The sequence below is a fragment of the Xenopus tropicalis genome, chromosome 8, assembly GCF_000004195.4.
Source record: "Xenopus tropicalis strain Nigerian chromosome 8, UCB_Xtro_10.0, whole genome shotgun sequence".
NCBI classification, from domain to species: domain Eukaryota; kingdom Metazoa; phylum Chordata; class Amphibia; order Anura; family Pipidae; genus Xenopus; species Xenopus tropicalis.
The window spans coordinates 101320925-101340973 of record NC_030684.2 but is presented as its reverse complement, the minus strand read 5'-3'; the positions used below and the strand labels follow the sequence as shown (position 1 = coordinate 101340973).

The window sequence follows — 20049 nt, the reverse complement described above, 5'->3', positions numbered from 1 at the left end:
CCAGTGCAGGAATGGCTCCCCCCGGGGCTACACAGCAGGGTATTTATATAAACTATAGTAGGGTTTCTGTAGAAAACACCCCATCTGTACCAGTGCAGGAATGGCTGCCCCCGGGGCTACACAGCAGGGTATTTATATAAACTATAGTAGGGTTTCTGTAGCAAGCACCCCAGCTGTACCACTGCAGGAATGGCTGCCCCCGGGGCTACACAGCAGGGTATTTATATAAACTATAGTAGGGTTTCTGTAGCAAACACCCCAGCTGTACCAATGCAGGAATGGCTGCCCCCAGGGCTACACAGCAGGGTATTTATATAAACTATAGTAGGGTTTCTGTAGCAAACACCCCAGCTGTACCAGTGCAGGAATGGCTGCCCCCAGGGCTACACAGCAGGGTATTTATATAAACTATAGTAGGGTTTCTGTACCAAACACCCCAGCTGTACCAGTACAGGAATGGCTGCCCCCAGGGCTACACAGCGGGGTATTTATATAAACTATAGTAGGGTTTCTGTACCAAACACCCCAGCTGTACCAGTACAGGAATGGCTGCCCCCAGGGCTACACAGCGGGGTATTTATATAAACTATAGTAGGGTTTCTGTAGCAAACACCCCAGCTGTACCAGTGCAGGAATGGCTGCCCCCAGGGCTACACAGCAGGGTATTTATATAAACTATAGTAGGGTTTCTGTAGCAAACACCCCAGCTGTACCAGTGCAGGAATGGCTGCCCCCAGGGCTACACAGCAGGGTATTTATATAAACTATAGTAGGGTTTCTGTAGCAAACACCCCAGCTGTACCAGTGCAGGAATGGCTGTCCCCGGGGCTACACAGCAGGGTATTTATATAAACTATAGTAGGGTTTCTGTACCAAACACCCCAACTGTACCAGTGCAGGAATGGCTGCCCCCAGGGCTACACAGCGGGGTATTTATATAAACTATAGTAGGGTTTCTGTACCAAACACCCCAGCTGTACCAGTGCAGGAATGGCTGCCCCCGGGGCTACACAGCGGGGTATTTATATCAACTATAGTAGGGTTTCTGTAGCAAACACCCCAGCTGTACCGGTGCAGGAATGGCTTCCCCCAGGGCTAAACAGCGGGGTATTTATATAAACTATAGTAGGGTTTCTGTACCAAACACCCCAGCTGTACCAGTGCAGGAATGGCTTCCCCCAGGGCTACACAGCAGGGTATTTATATAAACTATAGTAGGGTTTCTGTAGCAAACACCCCCGCTGTACCAGTGCAGGAATGGCTGCCTCCAGGGCTACACAGCAGGGTATTTATATAAACTATAGTAGGGTTTCTGTAGCAAACACCCCAGCTGTACCAGTGCAGGAATGGCTGCCCCCGGGGCTACACAGCGGGGTATTTATATAAACTATAGTAGGGTTTCTGTAGCAAACACCCCAGCTGTACCAGTGCAGGAATGGCTGCCCCCAGGGCTACACAGCAGGGTATTTATATAAACTATAGTAGGGTTTCTGTAGCAAACACCCCAGCTGTACCAGTGCAGGAATGGCTGCCCCCATGGCTACACAGCAGGGTATTTATATAAACTATAGTAGGGTTTCTGTAGCAAACACCCCAGCTGTACCAGTGCAGGAATGGCTGTCCCCGGGGCTACACAGCAGGGTATTTATATAAACTATAGTAGGGTTTCTGTAGCAAACACCCCAGCTGTACCAGTGCAGGAATGGCTGCCCCCGGGGCTACACAGCGGGGTATTTATATAAACTATAGTAGGGTTTCTGTACCAAACGCCCCAGCTGTACCGGTGCAGGAATGGCTGCCCCCAGGGCTACACAGCGGGGTATTTATATAAACTATAGTAGGGTTTCTGTACCAAAAAAACACCAGCTGTAGGAGTGTGTTGGATATAACATGGGGGGGGGGTTAGGCTGCCCTTAGGAATAAGTAGGGAGGGCGCAGGGGTATATTTCATACCTCCCAACATTTCATTAAGAGAAATAGGGACAAAAATATGTGACGTGGGTAGTGCGGCAAACATTTTTTGCCCACACCTGCTTTGTGACCACCCCCACATGCCACACCCACTTTACATGCCCCAGATGTGCCAGTATAATAGCTAAATAAAAAGAATAAAGGACATAGTAACTTCAAACATGTCAGTATGACTACATTAAATTGATAAAGGGCATATTAACCCCAGACATGCCAGTAAAATTATCAAGCCGAAATTGCCTGCGCAGCGTGTGCCATCCTACCGGCGACTTACATTTTCGCCGGTGGGATGGTAGTTTGGGGAGATTAGTCGCCTGTGACAAGGGAGATTTGTCGCAGGCGACTAATCTCCCCGTGTGCCAGAGCCCTTAGGGCTGGAAAGGTGAAACTGTCCAGCACACAAATAAAGGCAGCAGCCTCTGTGGGGGCGGGCTTTATTCCTGGAGCAGAGCAGGCACAGCAACCAATTAAATGGCAATGCTGAGAAGCGGGACATCTAACAGTGAATCCGGGACAGTGGGCAGTGCTATAAATATCGGGACTGTCCTGCTGAAAGTGGGATGGTTGGGAGGTATGGCATAGTAAGGTAAAGTAACCCAGTAAACAAGTGAAACAAATGAGCTGCAATAGAACAAAAAATGTTCCTGCGACTGTTACCCATGTTCTCTTTTGTAACTTACATTGCTTTGATATAATCTCAGAATGTAGCACACATATAAGAGATAAGGCACACATATAAGAGCAGCCCAGGGTTTAATACAAGTAGACAGTATGGTTGAAGCCATTTGAGGGCTGACCCGTAGGGGGACCCACAGTTCTAACAATCCCGGAGCGCCCAGCGTGCTTTTCCCACAGGAGTTGCAGAAGGCAGCGGGGTGGGAGTCACACAGCAGGGGACTCCCATGTAACAGGCAGGGCGGGGGCGGCCACTGATGGGCGAAGGAGGGAAGCTATTAGGAAAGGGTGGAGAGTCGTAGGGCTGAGACTAAGGCATTTGGGAGCAGGCACATGAGTGGGGAGGAGAGTTATTAGGAAGCGAAACAAGGGGTGGAGAAATAGTCCGGGAAGGAGGGAGTAGAGCTGGAAGGCGCTGGGAAAAAGAGACATTTAGGAGGGAATATTATAGTGCAACTGTCCCGGGGCGCAGAAGAAACCATCACATCTGTGTGTGCGACAGAGAGGGGTTCGCTCAGACACGCCCCTCCCCCGCCGCCCCCCAGTGAGGGCTGAGCATCTGGCACTGCATGTAAGTACCCTCTTGCCTCCTGCACTGGCTAAAAGCGAGCACTGCCCTAATAATGTAATAATGCGGGGATATTGGGAATTTGTCACACGCCTTCACTTGTACAACATTACTTTTACTTGACTGCTGCTGCAGCAACTCTTGGCAAGTCATAGTTTGCTTCTGCCATTCTCTTGACCCAAGCTTTGATGCCCAAAGGAGGACAGGGGTCCTCATCTGGAAGATTAGGGATTGCCATGCTGCAGTAACCCCTGCTGTTACTGTCTCCCTGTAATTCTGGGTGGCACAGGAAAATTCCCTTTCTGCCCTACCCAAGAACCACCCTGCACTTAACCATCAGGAACTTCATAATGACTGGGAGCAGCACCCGCCAAATGTGTTTCACAGCAGCTAGTCCTAGATGAAGGTCTTAAGGTGGCCATACACGCACCGATATTATCGTACGAAACCTCGTTTCGTACGATAATCGGTGCGTGTATGGCATGTCAGCGAGCCGACCGATATCGCAGGAAGCTGCTGAAATCGGTCGGCTCGCCGATCGGCCAAGTTAGAAAATTTTGATCGGGCGCCATAGAAGGCGCCTGACCAAAATTCTCCCTTCAGAGCTGAATCGGCAGAGGGAGGTAGAAATCCTATTGTTTCTACCTCCTTACCTGCCGATTCAGCCCTGAATGGTGTGTGGCGGATCTGACGATGTTTCGTGCGACCGATGGTCGTACGAAACATCGTCGGATCGCCACGTGTATGGCCAGCTTTAGGGTGAAGACACATAGAGCTACTTAGTAGCAACTATTTGTCACCACTACTAAACACTAGAAAATACCCTGCCATAGACAATACTGAGAACTGCCCCTGCTAAAACACGTCAGTATATAATCAGCATTGTCTATTTTTGTAGCTGTGACAAGTAGCTGCTACTAGTAGCTCTGTGTGTCTTCACCCTTTCTGCTTAAGTATAGAGTGAGAGACGAAATGGATGTGTTCCTACTGTAGATTACAAGCTGTCAGTGGGCCTCTAAATGTACAGTATGTGCTAGGAACAGGGTGACTCCCACACAAACACTGAAATCTGAAGTGTGCGCCAGTGAGTGTCTCATACAGCTCTGCCCTCCCCTGTGCCCCATCCTGTTTAGTCTTTGTGTTACCCACTCACTAAACACATCCAAACCGCTGCACACCAGAGTTAATTTCTTTGCACAGATGTGTACAAACCCCTAAACAGATTCCCATGCCTCCTTCTCTGCTTCAATGGCAAGCCTAGTCTATATGTCCTCGATTGTCATTCTGTAAATCATGGCAAAGGATGACGGCCAGCCTGCATGTTTTGTAGTTGCTGTGTAACTACAAGACACTCTCAGAGTTGGAATTTGTAGTTGGTCCACAGAATGGCCAAATATGCTTTATGTTGCTCACACGAGCAGTTTGTCGTCTTCCCTCTGTCTTTTTTTGAACACATTGCACAATGTGACTGCCATGTAACCTCTTACCCAGAGTGTACTGAATCTTTGTGTGTTTCTGGTCCTTTGTGACTGTAAGGGTGTGTTCAGCTGTCACAATTTCATATGACTATGCAAAATAAAGGAATTGTAGATGGGGATAGGTGTGTGCATGTTCACAGAGATCGCCTAGAAAACCTTGCTTATATCTAGATTTTGCACAGTGAATAGAGCTTTCACGTGTGATGTTTTTATAGCAGTTTATCAGTTAACTGAGGCATTGCTCACTAAAACAACTTTCATCTGTCAAATGAGTCAGTTGGTTCCGACTTATTGGATACAAAGACTCACATTGCTACCTTTGAATCCTTTAAGTGTCCATTGTCCTTACTAACAATGGCTGTGAGGATAAGAAGCAATCCTATAAAAGCCATCCTTTGCCTATATATCCTATGTGTTGCAATAAAAGTCCATATTCCATTAAATTGTGGGTGTTTCCTTTCTTTAAAAATGAGAACATCTAAAGAGATTGCAATATCTGACTTGTTGGACTATCGTTCCCTGATGAATGAAGTTTAAGAGAAACTTCCTGAAATTCTAGCTCACCCTAATTATTTTAATTGCAGTGGTCAGTCAGTGAAAAGAACTGTCAGACGTGCAGAGTTCTATTATGTTCTAAGCACCAGTCATTTGGGGTTTTTTTGTTCTGTGGCAGAATTAAAATTAAAATCTTTAATAATAGCACACCTATATCAAAGATAATTTCCTCATATTTACAACAGAGGAAGCTGCTAGGATGAATGATGAAACATTTTCAGGTTGCTGTAGACTCATTATTCTCACTAATAAGTACTATTTACATTATGGTTTTGTACATTAAAAGACCTTTGGATATTCAGAGTTGCACCTGAAATTTCTTTTGTGTTGCTATGCCTTGGTAAGTAGATTTTCCTTTGTGCTCTTTTCATTTCTGTACAGCGTGAAGTTGCTCCTTATCACTCACTGAAAGGCTATTGTGGAGTACTAGTTATTATTGTGTCACATAAAATCATTACATCAAATAATGTAATGAAAAAGACAGTCCTCAAGGAAACAGTGAAAACTAGCAACTTAAAATAAAAATTTCTTAACTGAAGTTAAGCGACATGTTATAGAGAAAAAATAGCTTCTGCATTTCTTATTGGTGGTCCTCCTGTTATGGCCAGGGCTGCTATACAAAGAACATTTCCCAGATATCTCTTTGGGAAGTGGTGACAGGCAGAGGCATGTTAACTGCTGTTGTTTTCCAACTGACCACAGTGATGGTCAAAATACTCAATTTTCCATGTGTCTTAATCAGAAATATATGGGATTTGCAAATAAGCATTGACTGCTTTATTAGCACTTGGTTGCAATACCAGTTTTCACCATTAGCCAGGTCTTTTTCATAGGATGCCACAGAACATCAGAGTCCTAATACATTTTAGCCACAGTTACTGCTTTCAATACAACTTTATAACTTACTTTTAGATTGTAGGCTCTTTTGGGCAGGGCCTTCTTCACCTCTTGTATTGGTTATCGATTGCTTTGTATTTACAGCACTGCTGAATATAATGGCAGTTTATAAATATGTGTTAATAATAATAATTACTCCAAACACAGGTTAAAACACCTACCCCTATATGTAATCAAAGGCACCAAGTTTGCCCAGGAGCAGTAACCCATAGAAACCAATAAGATGTTTGCTTTTAGACTAGTTAATGCTTCCTGCTAATTGGTTGCAATAGGTTACTGCTCCTGGGCAATCTTGGGGGCACATTTAAGAATGCTCAAGCATTCTGGTACTAAAAGCATGCAAGAGTTCCCAAACTCTTTCGTGGTTTTTTAATATGTTTTGCGCAAATCGGGTTTTTCTTTTTCTCACACAAAAAGTAAAAAGCTTGGCAGGTTTTAAGTGGCAAGCTTTTTATTTTTTTGGTTGGGGAAAATAAAAAGCTGGTTTGCACAAAGCATGCTACCGTATATACTCGAGTATAAGCCGAGTTTTTCAACACCAATAATGTGCTCAAAAAGGCACCCTCGGCTTATACACGAGTATATACACGAGTGCCCTGGAGCGTGCCATCGCTCGCATCCCCCCCAACCCCCCCAGCCCGTGGACGTCTGTTCTGCACTCGCTCGCATTCCATCCCCCTGCCCGTTCGTACTGCGCAAAATAAAAATAACAGCAATATCACCAATATCACCCGACGCATCCTTGTTCAACCTGGAGAATCCCTTTGTCGTGACGCGGCGCCCCGAGTTTAGCCCCAGCAAGCACACACGGCGCGTACTCGCAAGACGCGACTTGTGTGCGTGCTGGGCCAGCGCATGGAAGGGGTGGTACTCGTGTGATATTCCTTTTATTTTTATTTTGCTCATTACGAACGGGCCGGGGGTTGGAATGCGAGCGAGGAAAACATAAAACTTAAACATATACATACCGTATATAGTTGCGCGCGCGTGTAAGTCTGCGGTGAGCGCTGCGCCGATCAAGCATGGATATGATACGGCAACTTCCCCGTGTATGCTTTGTTGTGCCAAATGAAAGCAGCCTGTACATATATGCACTGATACAATGTGAGTAGTATACTACTTCTTGGCAATTCTCCAGAGTAGATAAGAGAGCAGCTGGGAAGGGGGGATTTATAAAAACTATATAGGAAGCAGACACTGCTGTCGAGGCCCCAACCCTGTGATCTCTATGGTTATGCAACTGTAAATAATGTTCGTTGGGGTGAGGAATAAGGGTGGCCAAAGAAGTGCACGTATATGCACTGATGCAATATAAGTAGTATAGGGTTGAACTTAGGGCCCAGATTCAACACCTCTTGTTTAATATCTGGGCTCAGAAGTGTTTGGTGGGTTGCAAATAGGGTCAATGTCTCAGGGCCCTGCAGGTGGTAGGTAGGATTTTAGAAAGAGTAGTGACTTAAGCACATAATAGAGCAAGATGGGGTCAGTAGAGAAAGGTGGGGAGAGTAATGCTAAGTGTTGGCCATAGGGGCTGCTGTAAGATGCTATAGACAGTCACTATTTATCAGGCTGGTGGGGGGCTGTTCACAGGGGGTCACGCTGAGTGTCCTTTTATTATTTATTTGATTATTGAAACTTAGCAGTAGCGGCTACATTTCCCACCCTAGGCTTATACTTGAGTCAATACGTTTTTCCAGTTTTTTTAGGTAAAATTAGGTACCTCGGCTTATACTCGGATCGGCTTATACTCGAGTATATACGGTATTTGGTTTTTGTATCCGAATGCTTGAGCATGAAGGCTCCGGCATTCTTAAATCTGCTACAATAGTGTTTTTTTATTACATAACCCCACTAGTAAGTATGTAATGGAGGCTTAATCATTCTTTTTAACAAATGTTTTATTATAGCTTTTTAGATATGAATGGTTTATTAATTGGTTTCCTCAACTTAACATTATTTTTAACCACCTACAAACCCAACCATGATGTGAGTAAGTAGTGCCTTGCAAATTTGCTGTAATCAGCCAGTTGAACCTGGTAAAATCTGTCAGTGGAAGCATTAATGTGTTGGTTGGAAAAAATGTTAGATTGAGCAATTTACAGAAAAATCAATAAAAACTGTAAAAAAAATTAGAAAGATTTATGAAACATCCTTGACTGTTTAATGATAATAAATCAAAATATAAGTTACAATCTACTTTGTTTAAAGCTAATTTCAGTAAAAGTATTTGATCTGGGCGGTGTAGAAGCACACATGTGTTGACATACTTTAGTTAAACAAACACTCCAGCATATAGGAGCATCCACTTCCTGGCTATAATGTCAACAAGCCACCATGACTAATTCAGAACAGGGTTATATTGTAATAACTTTTGAATTTGGAAATTAGGTAAGAACAGCATGCCAATACATTTTATGTATTTTTTTTAGATGCTAGCAACAAAGAGTTAATTGCTAGGTGTTTGGAAACAGGTGTCATTAAAGCTTAGGGACATCCAGATGGTATTTGTGTGAAATGTGCCTATTTGTGCAGGGTAAGAGGACACACTATAGTGGACTCTAGTCTTTCAAGGGAAAGTTTACCTTACAGTAAACTTTTCATATAATGTAGGTGTAACAAAGGTTAAAGGAGACATATTGGATAAAAGGAAAAAAACCCTAATTTTGTAGGCAGTTATGAATAATATATGGTGCTGGTTTCACTTTGGGCTAAATATTAATCCTATCTGTAAAAATGGCCCCTTTATCGGAGCTCCCTATAGATCCTACCAGTTCTCTGTCCGTGTTGCAAATGAAGGGTGGGCGTGTCCTAACAGTCCCTGCCAGAAGCACCTCAGAAGAGGGATAGCCAATCACAGCCTTGCACATAAGTAGACACAGGCTTCAGTTCCCTCTCAGGTCAGCCTAGCTGCTTATTGGTTCCTATCCTACAGTGTCATGTACTGAGAGCCGCCAGCTCCCCTGCACATCCAGAGAATTCAGCCAGATGAAGTTGAACAAATGGGCGGGACTAGTGGGGTTTAGGTGGAATATCTCAATAAATCAATCTGAAACACAACTATTTTAAGCACAATCCTTCTATATTTTGAGGAGTATAATTCACTGGTACATTCTTAGTTTTTATATCATATGTTTCCTTTAAATCTGGTGTTTATACTTTATTCTTATTGATGTTATGTGTTATTTAACTTCTTAATTGATCTCACGTTTGGTATTGAAACTGATGCTTTATAGCCAGGCTCATTAGTCATAGTGACCTGGAATCTGTCTGCATTTCAAAATGAATGATGGACAGGGTAAGAATAACTATAATCACTGTCTGGTAGCTGTTCTCAGCCAACAACCAGTGACATTTGAGGCTAATGGCACGTGAGGTGTTTTGATCACTGCTGCCAGTGGTATAACTTAAAAAAAAGAAAAATATGATTTTATTTAAGTTTAAATAAGGGCAAATTATGGGCCAGTGAATCTGGCATAAAACACTGGAGGCCCCCAACTGTTGCTGAAGTTTGTGTCCTATTGTTTGCAGTTTAGCTGTAGTTTATTTGCCACAAGATGCAGAAAGCTGATCTGTCCATGCCGCTAGGGGTTTGCAGTTGGGGCATAAATAAATTACTTCTGTTAAGCTAAAGCACCAGCTTTTTTTTTCCCATCTTGTCAAAACTGGCACCAATTAACAAGGCATAATTTCTCTTTATGTCACTCTCACCCTTTCTATCTCTCTCCACCGAGGCCCCTTTTTCACATTCTTGTTATTTAATGCATATTCCAAAGAAGAAAAAAATTAGCAAAATTTGTAAATTAGAGACAAACTTTAGGTATACTGACACCAGTTAAACCCAATGTCATTATTTATGCAGTGCCGTCAACAGAGTGTGACGCATTTCCCCCCCCAAAAAAACTATGATGTCAGAGTAGCCCAAAAATATGTGCTGGCTGTCTGCCTTAGGCAGTCGAGTTGCTGTGTGGCCCCAGGTTGGCCTACAGGTAGCACTGTCATGGGCACTTCTTCCCTTTCTCACTAATCCAGTTTAACTGACCGCCTTTTGCAGCAAGTTTCTGACGTGGGCTTTAAAAAAAATAAAAAATAAATATATATATATTTTTTTTTTTTTCAAGTTTTCATACAGGCATTTGAATCCCTCAAAAGCTGACACCCTTGCCACTGGCTCTGGAGGGCCTATATAAAAAATATCTCCCTACGTATAGTAGTATATATTTTATTATGGATCTGTCTGGTTTATAGCACTAAAACAATGTCTGTAAATGTCTTATCTCAATGTATAGAAGCGAAGTGCAGAACCTGCCCCCCCCCCCCCCCCTTTTTGCCTTTTGTCCTTTGTACCTTTTGCTATCAGGATACTATCAATTACACTTTAAAAAAAACCTGCCTAAGTAATTTAATACATGTTGTTCTGTTCTGTATATGGTTGAGAGCTTTTGTCTGTTTATGTCTATGTGTATTTATCTGAGCTGTCTTAAAATAATATTAAACCTTTTGTCCCTCACCCAGTTGCACGTTTATATACATACAGTGGTGTGAAAAACTATTTGCCCCCTTCCTGATTTCTTATTCTTTTGCATGTTTGTCACACAAAATGTTTCTGATCATCAAACACATTTAACTATTAGTCAAAGATAACACAAGTAAACACAAAATGCAGTTTTTAAATGAGGGTTTTTATTATTTAGAGAGAAAAAAAATCCAAACCTACATGGCCCTGTGTGAAAAAGTAATTGCCCCCTGAACCTAATAACTGGTTGGGCCACCCTTAGCAGCAATAACTGCAATCAAGCATTTGCGATAACTTGCAACGAGTCTTTTACAGCGCTCTGGAGGAATTTTGGCCCACTCATCTTTGCAGAATTGTTGTAATTCAGCTTTATTTGAGGGTTTTCTCGCATGAACCGCCTTTTTAAGGTCATGCCACAACATCTCAATAGGATTCAGGTCAGGACTTTGACTAGGCCACTCCAAAGTCTTCATTTTGTTTTTCTTCAGCCATTCAGAGGTGGATTTGCTGGTGTGTTTTGGGTCATTGTCCTGCTGCAGCACCCAAGATCGCTTCAGCTTGAGTTGACGAACAGATGGCCGGACATTCTCCTTCAGGATTTTTTGGTAGACAGTAGAATTCATGGTTCCATCTATCACAGCAAGCCTTCCAGGTCCTGAAGCAGCAAAACAACCCCAGACCATCACACTACCACCACCATATTTTACTGTTGGTATGATGTTCTTTTTCTGAAATGCTGTGTTACTTTTACGCCAGATGTAACGGGACACGCACCTTCCAAAAAGTTCAACTTTTCTCTCGTCGGTCCACACGGTATTTTCCCAAAAGTCTTGGCAATCATTGAGATGTTTTTTAGCAAAATTGAGACGAGCCATAATGTTCTTTTTGCTGAAAAGTGGTTTGCGCCTTGGAAATCTGCCATGCAGGCCGTTTTTGCCCAGTCTCTTTCTTATGGTGGAGTCGTGAACACTGACCTTAATTGAGGCAAGTGAGGCCTGCAGTTCTTTAGATGTTATCCTGGGGTCTTTTGTCTCTGCGCTCTTGGGGTAATTTTGGTTGGCCGGCCACTCCTGGGAAGGTTCACCACTGTTCCATGTTTTTGCCATTTGTGGATAATGGCTCTCACTGTGGTTCGCTGGAGTCCCAAAGCTTTAGAAATGGCTTTATAACCTTTACCAGACTGATAGATCTCAATTACTTTTGTTCTCATTTGTTCCTGAATTTCTTTGGATCTTGGCATGATGTGTAGCTTTTGAGGTGCTTTTGGTCTACTTCTCTGTGTCAGGTAGCTCCTATTTAAGTGATTTCTTGATTGAAACAGGTGTGGCAGTAATCAGGCCTGGGGGTGACTACAGAAATTGATATTGAAATTGAAAATTGAAATTGATAAACCACAGTTAAGTTATTTTTTAACAAGGGGGGCAATCACTTTTTCACACAGGGCCATGTAGATTTGGAGTTTTTTTTCTCCCTTAATAACGTAAACCTTCATTTAAAAACTGCATTTTGTGTTCAATTATGTTATCTTTGACTAATAGTTAACGGTTTTTGATGAGCAGAAACATTTAAGTGTGACAAACATGCAAAAAAATAAGAAATCAGGAAGGGGGCAAATAGTTTTTCACACCACTGTATCTAAAAAGCTCTGATGGGAATGTCATTCCATAATAGGGCCCTATCTTTATTTCAGAGTTCAGATAGGACCCAATGTGGTCTGAATGCAGTCTTATAAAGATGGCTAGAATCTTTGCCATAAAGCATAACAGAGATAGGGGATATATTCGTAACCATTTCAGTACACTTTCATATGAAAGTTAAAAAAAAAAAAAGTAAACCATTTTTCTACATGTTGGTCTACTTTACTGAGCAGTAAACTTTGTTACTATCTCTACACCTCTCATAGCAAGCTTACCTTATTTTACTAGTACACTCTATGTCATCTGCATTAGCTATCTTGCAAGGTTTAAACTATTTAGTAGATGTTGGAATTAGGTCATCACTTGTGGTGGTGGGGCCTGTGAAAAAACAGATATTTTTTACCAGAATTTTAGATATCAGTGGGTCTGCTGGGGCAACAGAGTGGAAACCACTTACATAGTATGGTAGGGCTATGGCACACCTGTTGCTACTCTATGTGCATTAACCAGGGAATTTGTCTTTGCAGACTACAAGGGAAAATTGATTACTCTGCAAATACAATTCTGTATTTGATCTCTTTATTATAATTTGCTTATGTGTCAGCAGTGTGGTTTGTATCTCCTTGATGTCACCATGGTGAGGGTGGGGTCCAGTTAGGGTTCAGAGTTCTGAATAGGCAGTCTAGTTTGATATGTGTGTCACCTCCCTTTAGTTGAAGAAGGCCTTCACTTCGATGTGCCGCAGGGATTTACATTGGAGTTTGCGCTGGGAGACTTGCTTTACCTGAAACATTCTGCCTGCAGCACCCTGTACATACAGCAGCTCTTTTATACACAGAATGACATTAACTCCACTCCCCTGCAGGCAAACTGCTCTGTCCTATAAACCTGAACACTCAGAATAATGATTGTTCCCACTGTAATGGGCACTATGTAGAACTAGTTCATTTTGCTTATTTATTTTCTCATTGCTTAAATTGTCCCTTTTGCGTTATGCCATTAATAATGACAGTAACCAAGAATAAATATTTGTAAACTTTTAGGGCCACGCAAGGCAATGCTATGCAACAGGCAATTGCTATAAAATAAAGGACCTGGAAGCATAGAGTCTGTGATACTAGCTCCCCAGTGCTTAGGTGTCAGTCCCATAGATTCTCTGATGTATGAAAAGTGTTAAAGAAATAGTTAACCTTCACAATCTTTTCAAATACAGGTTTCGGACCTGTTATCCAGAATGTTTGGAACCTTGTTTTTTTCCAGATAAGGCAACACCACACAATACTTTAACCCAGTATGTAATAAAAGGCACTAAGTTTGTCCAGGAGCAGTAACCCATAGCAACTAATAAGATGTTTGCTTTTAAACAGGTGACCAGTAAATGCTTCCTGCTGATTGGTTGCTATTGGTCACTGCTCCTGGGAAAACTTTGTGTCTTTGATTATATAACCCCATATGTCTACTAAAAAATAATGTAAACATCAATAGAGTACCTAACTAAACCATGACAAGTGAGAAATAATCACACTTAACAGGTCATGAGACAATCCAAATCATATTTGCTTGCTGAATATGTAAGACTACAATGACTAACATTCTCCCTCTAACATTCTTCCCTCCCCCACCCTTTTTTTTGTACCCCCCCCCCTTCCTCCACTGACTAAAATTGACAGCAATAATTATACCTTGCTAAACCTGCAAAAGCGGTATAACTCATTTAAATGTTGTGTTTTTGCTTTTCTATTTGTATTGTGATGAAAAAAGTTAACAAAGATGGTTTGATTAAAAAAAAAATAATAATAAATTGGAAATGGAAGTTTGAGAACAAACTTCATGTTGGGTTGAAAAACATGAAGTCACTGAATGGGCTCTGCCCACTTTCTCTAACCTTGGACCACAGTTATACAGTAAAAACCACTGTGCAAAGTTTGGGGACCCTGGTTTTAATAGTGTCTGAATGGCAGCAACTTAAATTTCCCCACTGAAAGTCAACGACATCTGATTGGCGGTTGGTGGCTCCACCCCCTTTTTCTAACCTGGAACTGCAGTTACCCAGTGACTAACTCTGCGAAGTTTAGGGGCCCTAGGATTAATAGTTGAAGAACGGCAGAAATTAAAATTGAAACCAATAAAAGTCAATAGGTGAATTGTGATTGGTGGTTGGTGGCTCTGCCCACTTTTTCTAACCTTGAGTGGAAGTCACCCAGTGACAAACAGTGGGCACCCTGGCATAAATAGTTGAATGACAGCATTTTAAATTTAAACCAATAAAATTCAATGGATGAAATCTGATTGGCTGTTAGTGGCCCAACCTACTTTTCCTATTTTTGAACTGCAGTCCCCCAGGACCAAATTTTGGGGACTCAGGCATAAAAATTGTGAGGCTGACAGCATTTTACACTTCACCATTGAAAGTAAATAAGTGAAATGTTATTGGCTGTTGGTGGCTCCGCCCACTTTTTTCTAACTTTGAATGGCAAATACCCAGTGACTAACTCTGGAAACTTTAACAACCCTGGAATTAATATTTAAATAATGGCATCAGTTTAAATATAAACCAATGAAATCTAATGGGTGGAAATGGATTGGCTGTTGGTAGCTCCTCCGACTTGTTTAAGAACCCTGACATAAATAGTGTGAGCAAAGCAACATTTTAAATATAAACCAAAAAAATTCAATAGGTGAAGTCTGATTGGCTGTTGGTGGCTCCACCCACTTTTTAAAACCTAAAAATGCAGTTCCCTAGTGACCCTGGTGTTAATACTGTGAGAATGGCAGCAGGTTGATTTTCCCATTGAAAATCAATAGGTAAAATCTGATTGGCTGTTGTTGGCTCCACCCACTTTTTCTAACTCTGAACTGCAGTTACCAGGTGACTAGCTCTGCAAAGTTTGGAGACCTTAGTATTAATATTTAAAGAATGGCCGCAGTTTAAATTTAAACATATGAAGTCTATAGGTGAAATCACTTTTTCTAACCTTGAGTACAAAGTCACCCAGTGACTGACTGTGCAAAGTTTGCGAACTCTGGCATCAAACCAATAAAATTCAATAGGTGAAATCTGATTGGCTGTTGGTGGCCCCGCCCACTTTTTCAAAACTAAAACTGTAGTCCTCTAGTGACCAACTGTGAAAAGTTTGGGGACCCTGGGGTTAATACTGTGAGAATGGCAGCAGGTTGAATTTCCCCATTTAGAGTCAATAGGTAAAATCTGATTGGCTGTTGGTAGCTCCACCGACTTACAAAAATACAAAAAACCTTAAATGCGTAGTCACCCAGTGTCTGACTATGCAAAGTTTGGGAACCCTGGCAACAAACCAATAAAAATCAATAGGTGAAATGTGATTGGTTGTTTGTGGCTCCGCCCACTTTTCAAAACTAAAATTGCAGTCCCCTAGTGACCAACTGTGAAAAGTTTGGGGACCCTGGTGTTAATTCTGTGAGAATGGCAGCAGGTTGGATTTCCCCATTGAAAGTCAATAGGTAAACTCTGATTGGCTGTTGGTGGCTCCGCCCACTTTTTCTTACCTTGAACCACAGTTACCTGGTGCCTAACTCTGCAAAGTTTGGGGACCCCGGTGTTATTACTGTGAGAATGGCAGCAGGTTGGATTTCTGCCAAGTCAGTAGGTAAAATCTGATTGGCTGTTCACATCTCCAACCACTTTTGGGCATCCAACAATCATCATATTTTCATTCAGGCTGAGCCCATGATGGTGTGATTCAAGTTTGGGGAGTGTGGCCTCAAAGCTGTAAGTTTGGCAGCAGTTTCAATTTCCCAATAAAAGTCAATGGGTACAATATGATTGGCTGTTGTTGGCCCCTCCCACTTTGTGGTTTAAAAAAAAAAAACAAAAACCTGAATGCGTAGTCACCCAGTGACTGACTGTGCAAAGTTTGGAAAATCTTTCATCAAACCAATAAAAATCAATAGGTGAAATTTGATTGGCTGTTGGTGGCTCCGCCCACTTTTCAAAACTTAAACTGCAGTCCCCTAGTGACCAAGTGTAAAAAGTTTGGGGACCGTGGTGTACTGTGAGAATGGCAGCAGGTTGAATTTCCGCCAAATAAATAGGTAAAATCTGATTGGCGGTTCACAGCTCCACCCACTTTTGGGCATCCAATAATCATCCTATTTTCATTCAGGCTGAGCCCATGACTATGTGATTCAAGTTTGGGGAGAGTAGCCTCAAAGCTGTAAGATTGGCAGCAGTTTCAATTTCCCCATTAAAGTCAATGATTAAAATTTGATTGGCTGTTGTTGGCCCCTGCCACTTTGGGGTCATCCAACAAATGTTGCTGCTTCATTCGGGGTGACCCCATGATTATGTTATTCAAGTTTGGGGGTGTAGCTTCAAAGCTGTAAGTGTGGCAGCAGTTTGAAAATCTTCCCTGTCAAAGTCAATGGGAAAATCGAGGGGTTCGGAGCGGCGCCACAAAAAGTCGGGGGGCGCAATCGCTTAGAAAAGCACAAGCAACCTGCTCCGCTATAGGGCGAAGATGTGTGGGGAGTTTGGGTGTTGTACCCCTAAAACTGTAGGAGGAGTAGCGTTTAGAAAATGGAGGGCGCTAAGAATAAGAAGAAGAAGAAGCCAAAGTCGAAGAACAGTATGTTGTAACATAATAACAGTAATAATGTACACATTAAATATACCCAATAGAATTGTTTTGCTTCCAATAAGGAATATAATAATAATAATTATATCCTTAGTAAGTACAAGGTACTGTTTTATTATTACAGAGAAAAAGAAAATATTTGTAAAAATATTTTAATTATTGCATTAAAGTTGAGTCTATTGAAAATGGCTTTCCCATAATTCACAGCTTTGTGCATAACTATACCTGTATAACCTCACAAATAATGAGTTTTTACAATTACTTTTATTTTCATTTTTTACTCTTATCCTAAAATCTATGTGTTTTTTAAATGAAAAATTTTAACAGGAGCAGCTAAGCAAGCCTGGTTGTGGAATATCTAAACTGTTTTAATTTGATACAATGGTATCTCTATTTTCTTTTAAGCTAGCCATACACATCAAAGGTGTGGTTCACCGTTAAGCTAACTTTTAGTATGTTATAAAACAGGGGTCCCCAACCTTTCTTACTCCTGAGCCACAGCCACATGTAAAAAAACATGGAGAGTAACACAAGCATCATAAAAGTTAATGGAGGTGCCAAATAAGGGCTAGGATTGGCTATTAGGTAGCCTCTATGCTCACTATCAGCTTACAGGGGGCTTTATTTGGCAGTAAATCTTGCTTTTATTCAACCAAAACTTGCCCCCAAGTCAGGAATACAAAAATAGCTACCTGGTTTGGGGCACTGAGAGCAACAGCCAAGGGTTGGTGAGCAACATGTTGCTCACAAGCTGCTGGTTGGGGATCACTGTTATAGAATGACCTATTCTAAGAAGCTTTTTTAATTTTTCTTCAGTATTTATTTATTATAGTTTTTGAATTATTTGCCTTCTTCTTGTAATTCTTTGTAGTTTTTAAATGGGAGTCGCTGACCCAAGCAGCTAGAAAACTATTGATCTGTGAGGCTACAGTTTTGTTGTTTTTGTTACTTTATTTTCTATTCAGGCCCTTACCTTTTCATATAACAGTCTCTAATCCAAACTATTCCCTGGTTGCTAAGGTCACTTAGACCCTAGCAACAAAAAACTGTTGAAACTCCATATTGTAGAGCTCCTGAACTGAAAATTAAATAACTAAAAATCTACAAATAATAAAAAATGAAGGCTAATTGCAGTTTGATTCTTTTGTCAGCTCCTTGTCCCTTTGGTAACTCCCTGGGCCTCAGGGAGTTCAAGCTTTATAGATCACATTATGCAAGAAAAGTTAAGACTGTGCATAACAAACATGACCCAAGGCAGTTATTAAATATTTTTTTCAAATTCAATACCTGTCTGTCAGCAGTTGCTTTAGCAGGGTAACTTTGAGTTCAGTCTTAGCCCAGGCCCATATATGACACAAGCATCTGTAAAGCAAGCATTGTAATGTGGGATAAGTGCTTTGTGTGCAAAACTGCCATACACACAATAGTGTGACTTTCCCTAAAAGAAAATCCCTATTGTGATTGCATTGCACCTGCCTGGAAGTAGAGCTGGGCGGTATGACCAAAAATTTATATCACGGTATTTTTCAAAATTATATCGGTATCACGGTATTTGACGGTATATAAATAAAAAAATAAATAATAAATATTGGTGGCCCCCCACCCCCCCAGCCCCCAACCCCCAACAACCCCAGCCCCCCACAACAACCCCAACCCCCCCAGCCACAACCCCCCCAACCCCAGCCACAACCCCCCCAACCCCAGCCACAACCCCCCCCAACCCCAGCCACAACCCCCCCAGCCCCCAACCCCAGCCACAACCCCCCCAGCCCCCCCAACCCCAGCCACAACCCCCCAGCAGAACTTACCCAACTTGTGGTTCCTCCAGCTCCAGCGATGCGTCCTAGCGACGTCGCGTGCGCGCTGACGTCACATGCGCGCCGACGTCACGTACGCACAGGCGCAACCCGGAAGTAATAGGAGAAAAACAGCAGGAGGCGCGCATACCGGTATAGCGGTATGTTTAAAACTCATACCGTTTTTTTTTTACCGCCCAGCACTACCTGGAAGCAAAGCTTTTGCAGCATCTAAGAGAAACCAAGGAAGGGAGAGCAAGTGGCACAGTTATGAGCTTCCTTTAGTTACTGATTTGTTCCAAAAGTAATTGTCTGGTTTCATAAATGTTAGAAACAATTACAGTTACAAGCAGGCATTATACCAGGTAATGGTGATTTGCCTTTGGTGCACTAATATAATGAGCCTACTGGTTCTATTGGCTAAGGACCCCATATATGTTTTGGTGAAGTTTATTAGTTTAGTTTAAAGGCAACTAAAAGGCATGATGAGGCACTTGATGCTGCATTAGTGAGCAACTGTACTGACGTCAGAAGAAGAAACTCATTGGCATAATGGGCTGAATTATTTAGTGAGGTTTGTACACAAAAATATATTGCATAAACAAGCTCATATGTAAAACCCTGCTTCATCTAAATAAATCGTTTTCATAAAAATATACTATTTTAGTAGTATGTGCTATTGGGTACTCCTAAATAGAAAATTATTAAGAATTAAGGGCCGCCTCCTGGGATCATGGGATTCACAGTGCACACAAACAAGCCAAGGCACACGTACGTGCTAGGCCCCATCAGCCAATTAATGGGCAGAGTTCTGTATTTTACTCCCACATTCTGGGGGTATACTTTTCCTTTACAAGATTTTATTTAATTTTTTAACAAACATTTTCACATTGTTCTGTTATTTTCTGACATTAGCATATCATATTTTCTCCATTTTGTATTTTGAAAACAAAACAATTTGTTCCGCTGCTTTCATTTATTCTGTTCTAGTTGCTGTAAACAAGATGATGTTTTTACCACAAAAGAAGTAAAGACCGTCACAAGTACAGTATATTATCTGCTATTTAAAACTATTGTTTCCCCAGGCTCTATTAGCCTGCACCTCTGGTGGGGAAACAATAGGGGTGATAGGTGCCCTTTAAGCACTGAGCCACCATGTGAATTTGTTACCCTTTCGTTTTTTGGCGCAGTGTGGCACAGTTTGCATTGTGGAATAAGGTCATGTAACAAAATAAATCTGTTCTTCAAGTCTACCTGTTCATGACAATTTTTTTGTCCTAAATATACCCCCAAGTCAAGCTTGAGGGCATTTGTGGTGAAAACCTATTTGGTGTCTTGGATATTCT

General features: G+C 41.9%; 1 protein-coding gene across 4 annotated transcripts in view; it reads left to right on the top strand.

The window, feature by feature from the left end:
• Nucleotides 1–2836: 2836 nt before the first annotated feature.
• Nucleotides 2837–20049, top strand: part of syne2 (spectrin repeat containing, nuclear envelope 2) — a 183765-nt gene continuing 166552 nt past the window's right edge. For all 4 annotated transcript variants that reach the window (XM_002933717.4, XM_031891296.1, XM_031891297.1 and 1 more), the window contains exon 1: nucleotides 2837–3217. The gene's annotated coding sequence lies outside the window, so the exon portion shown is untranslated. The remainder of the gene's footprint in view (nucleotides 3218–20049) is intronic.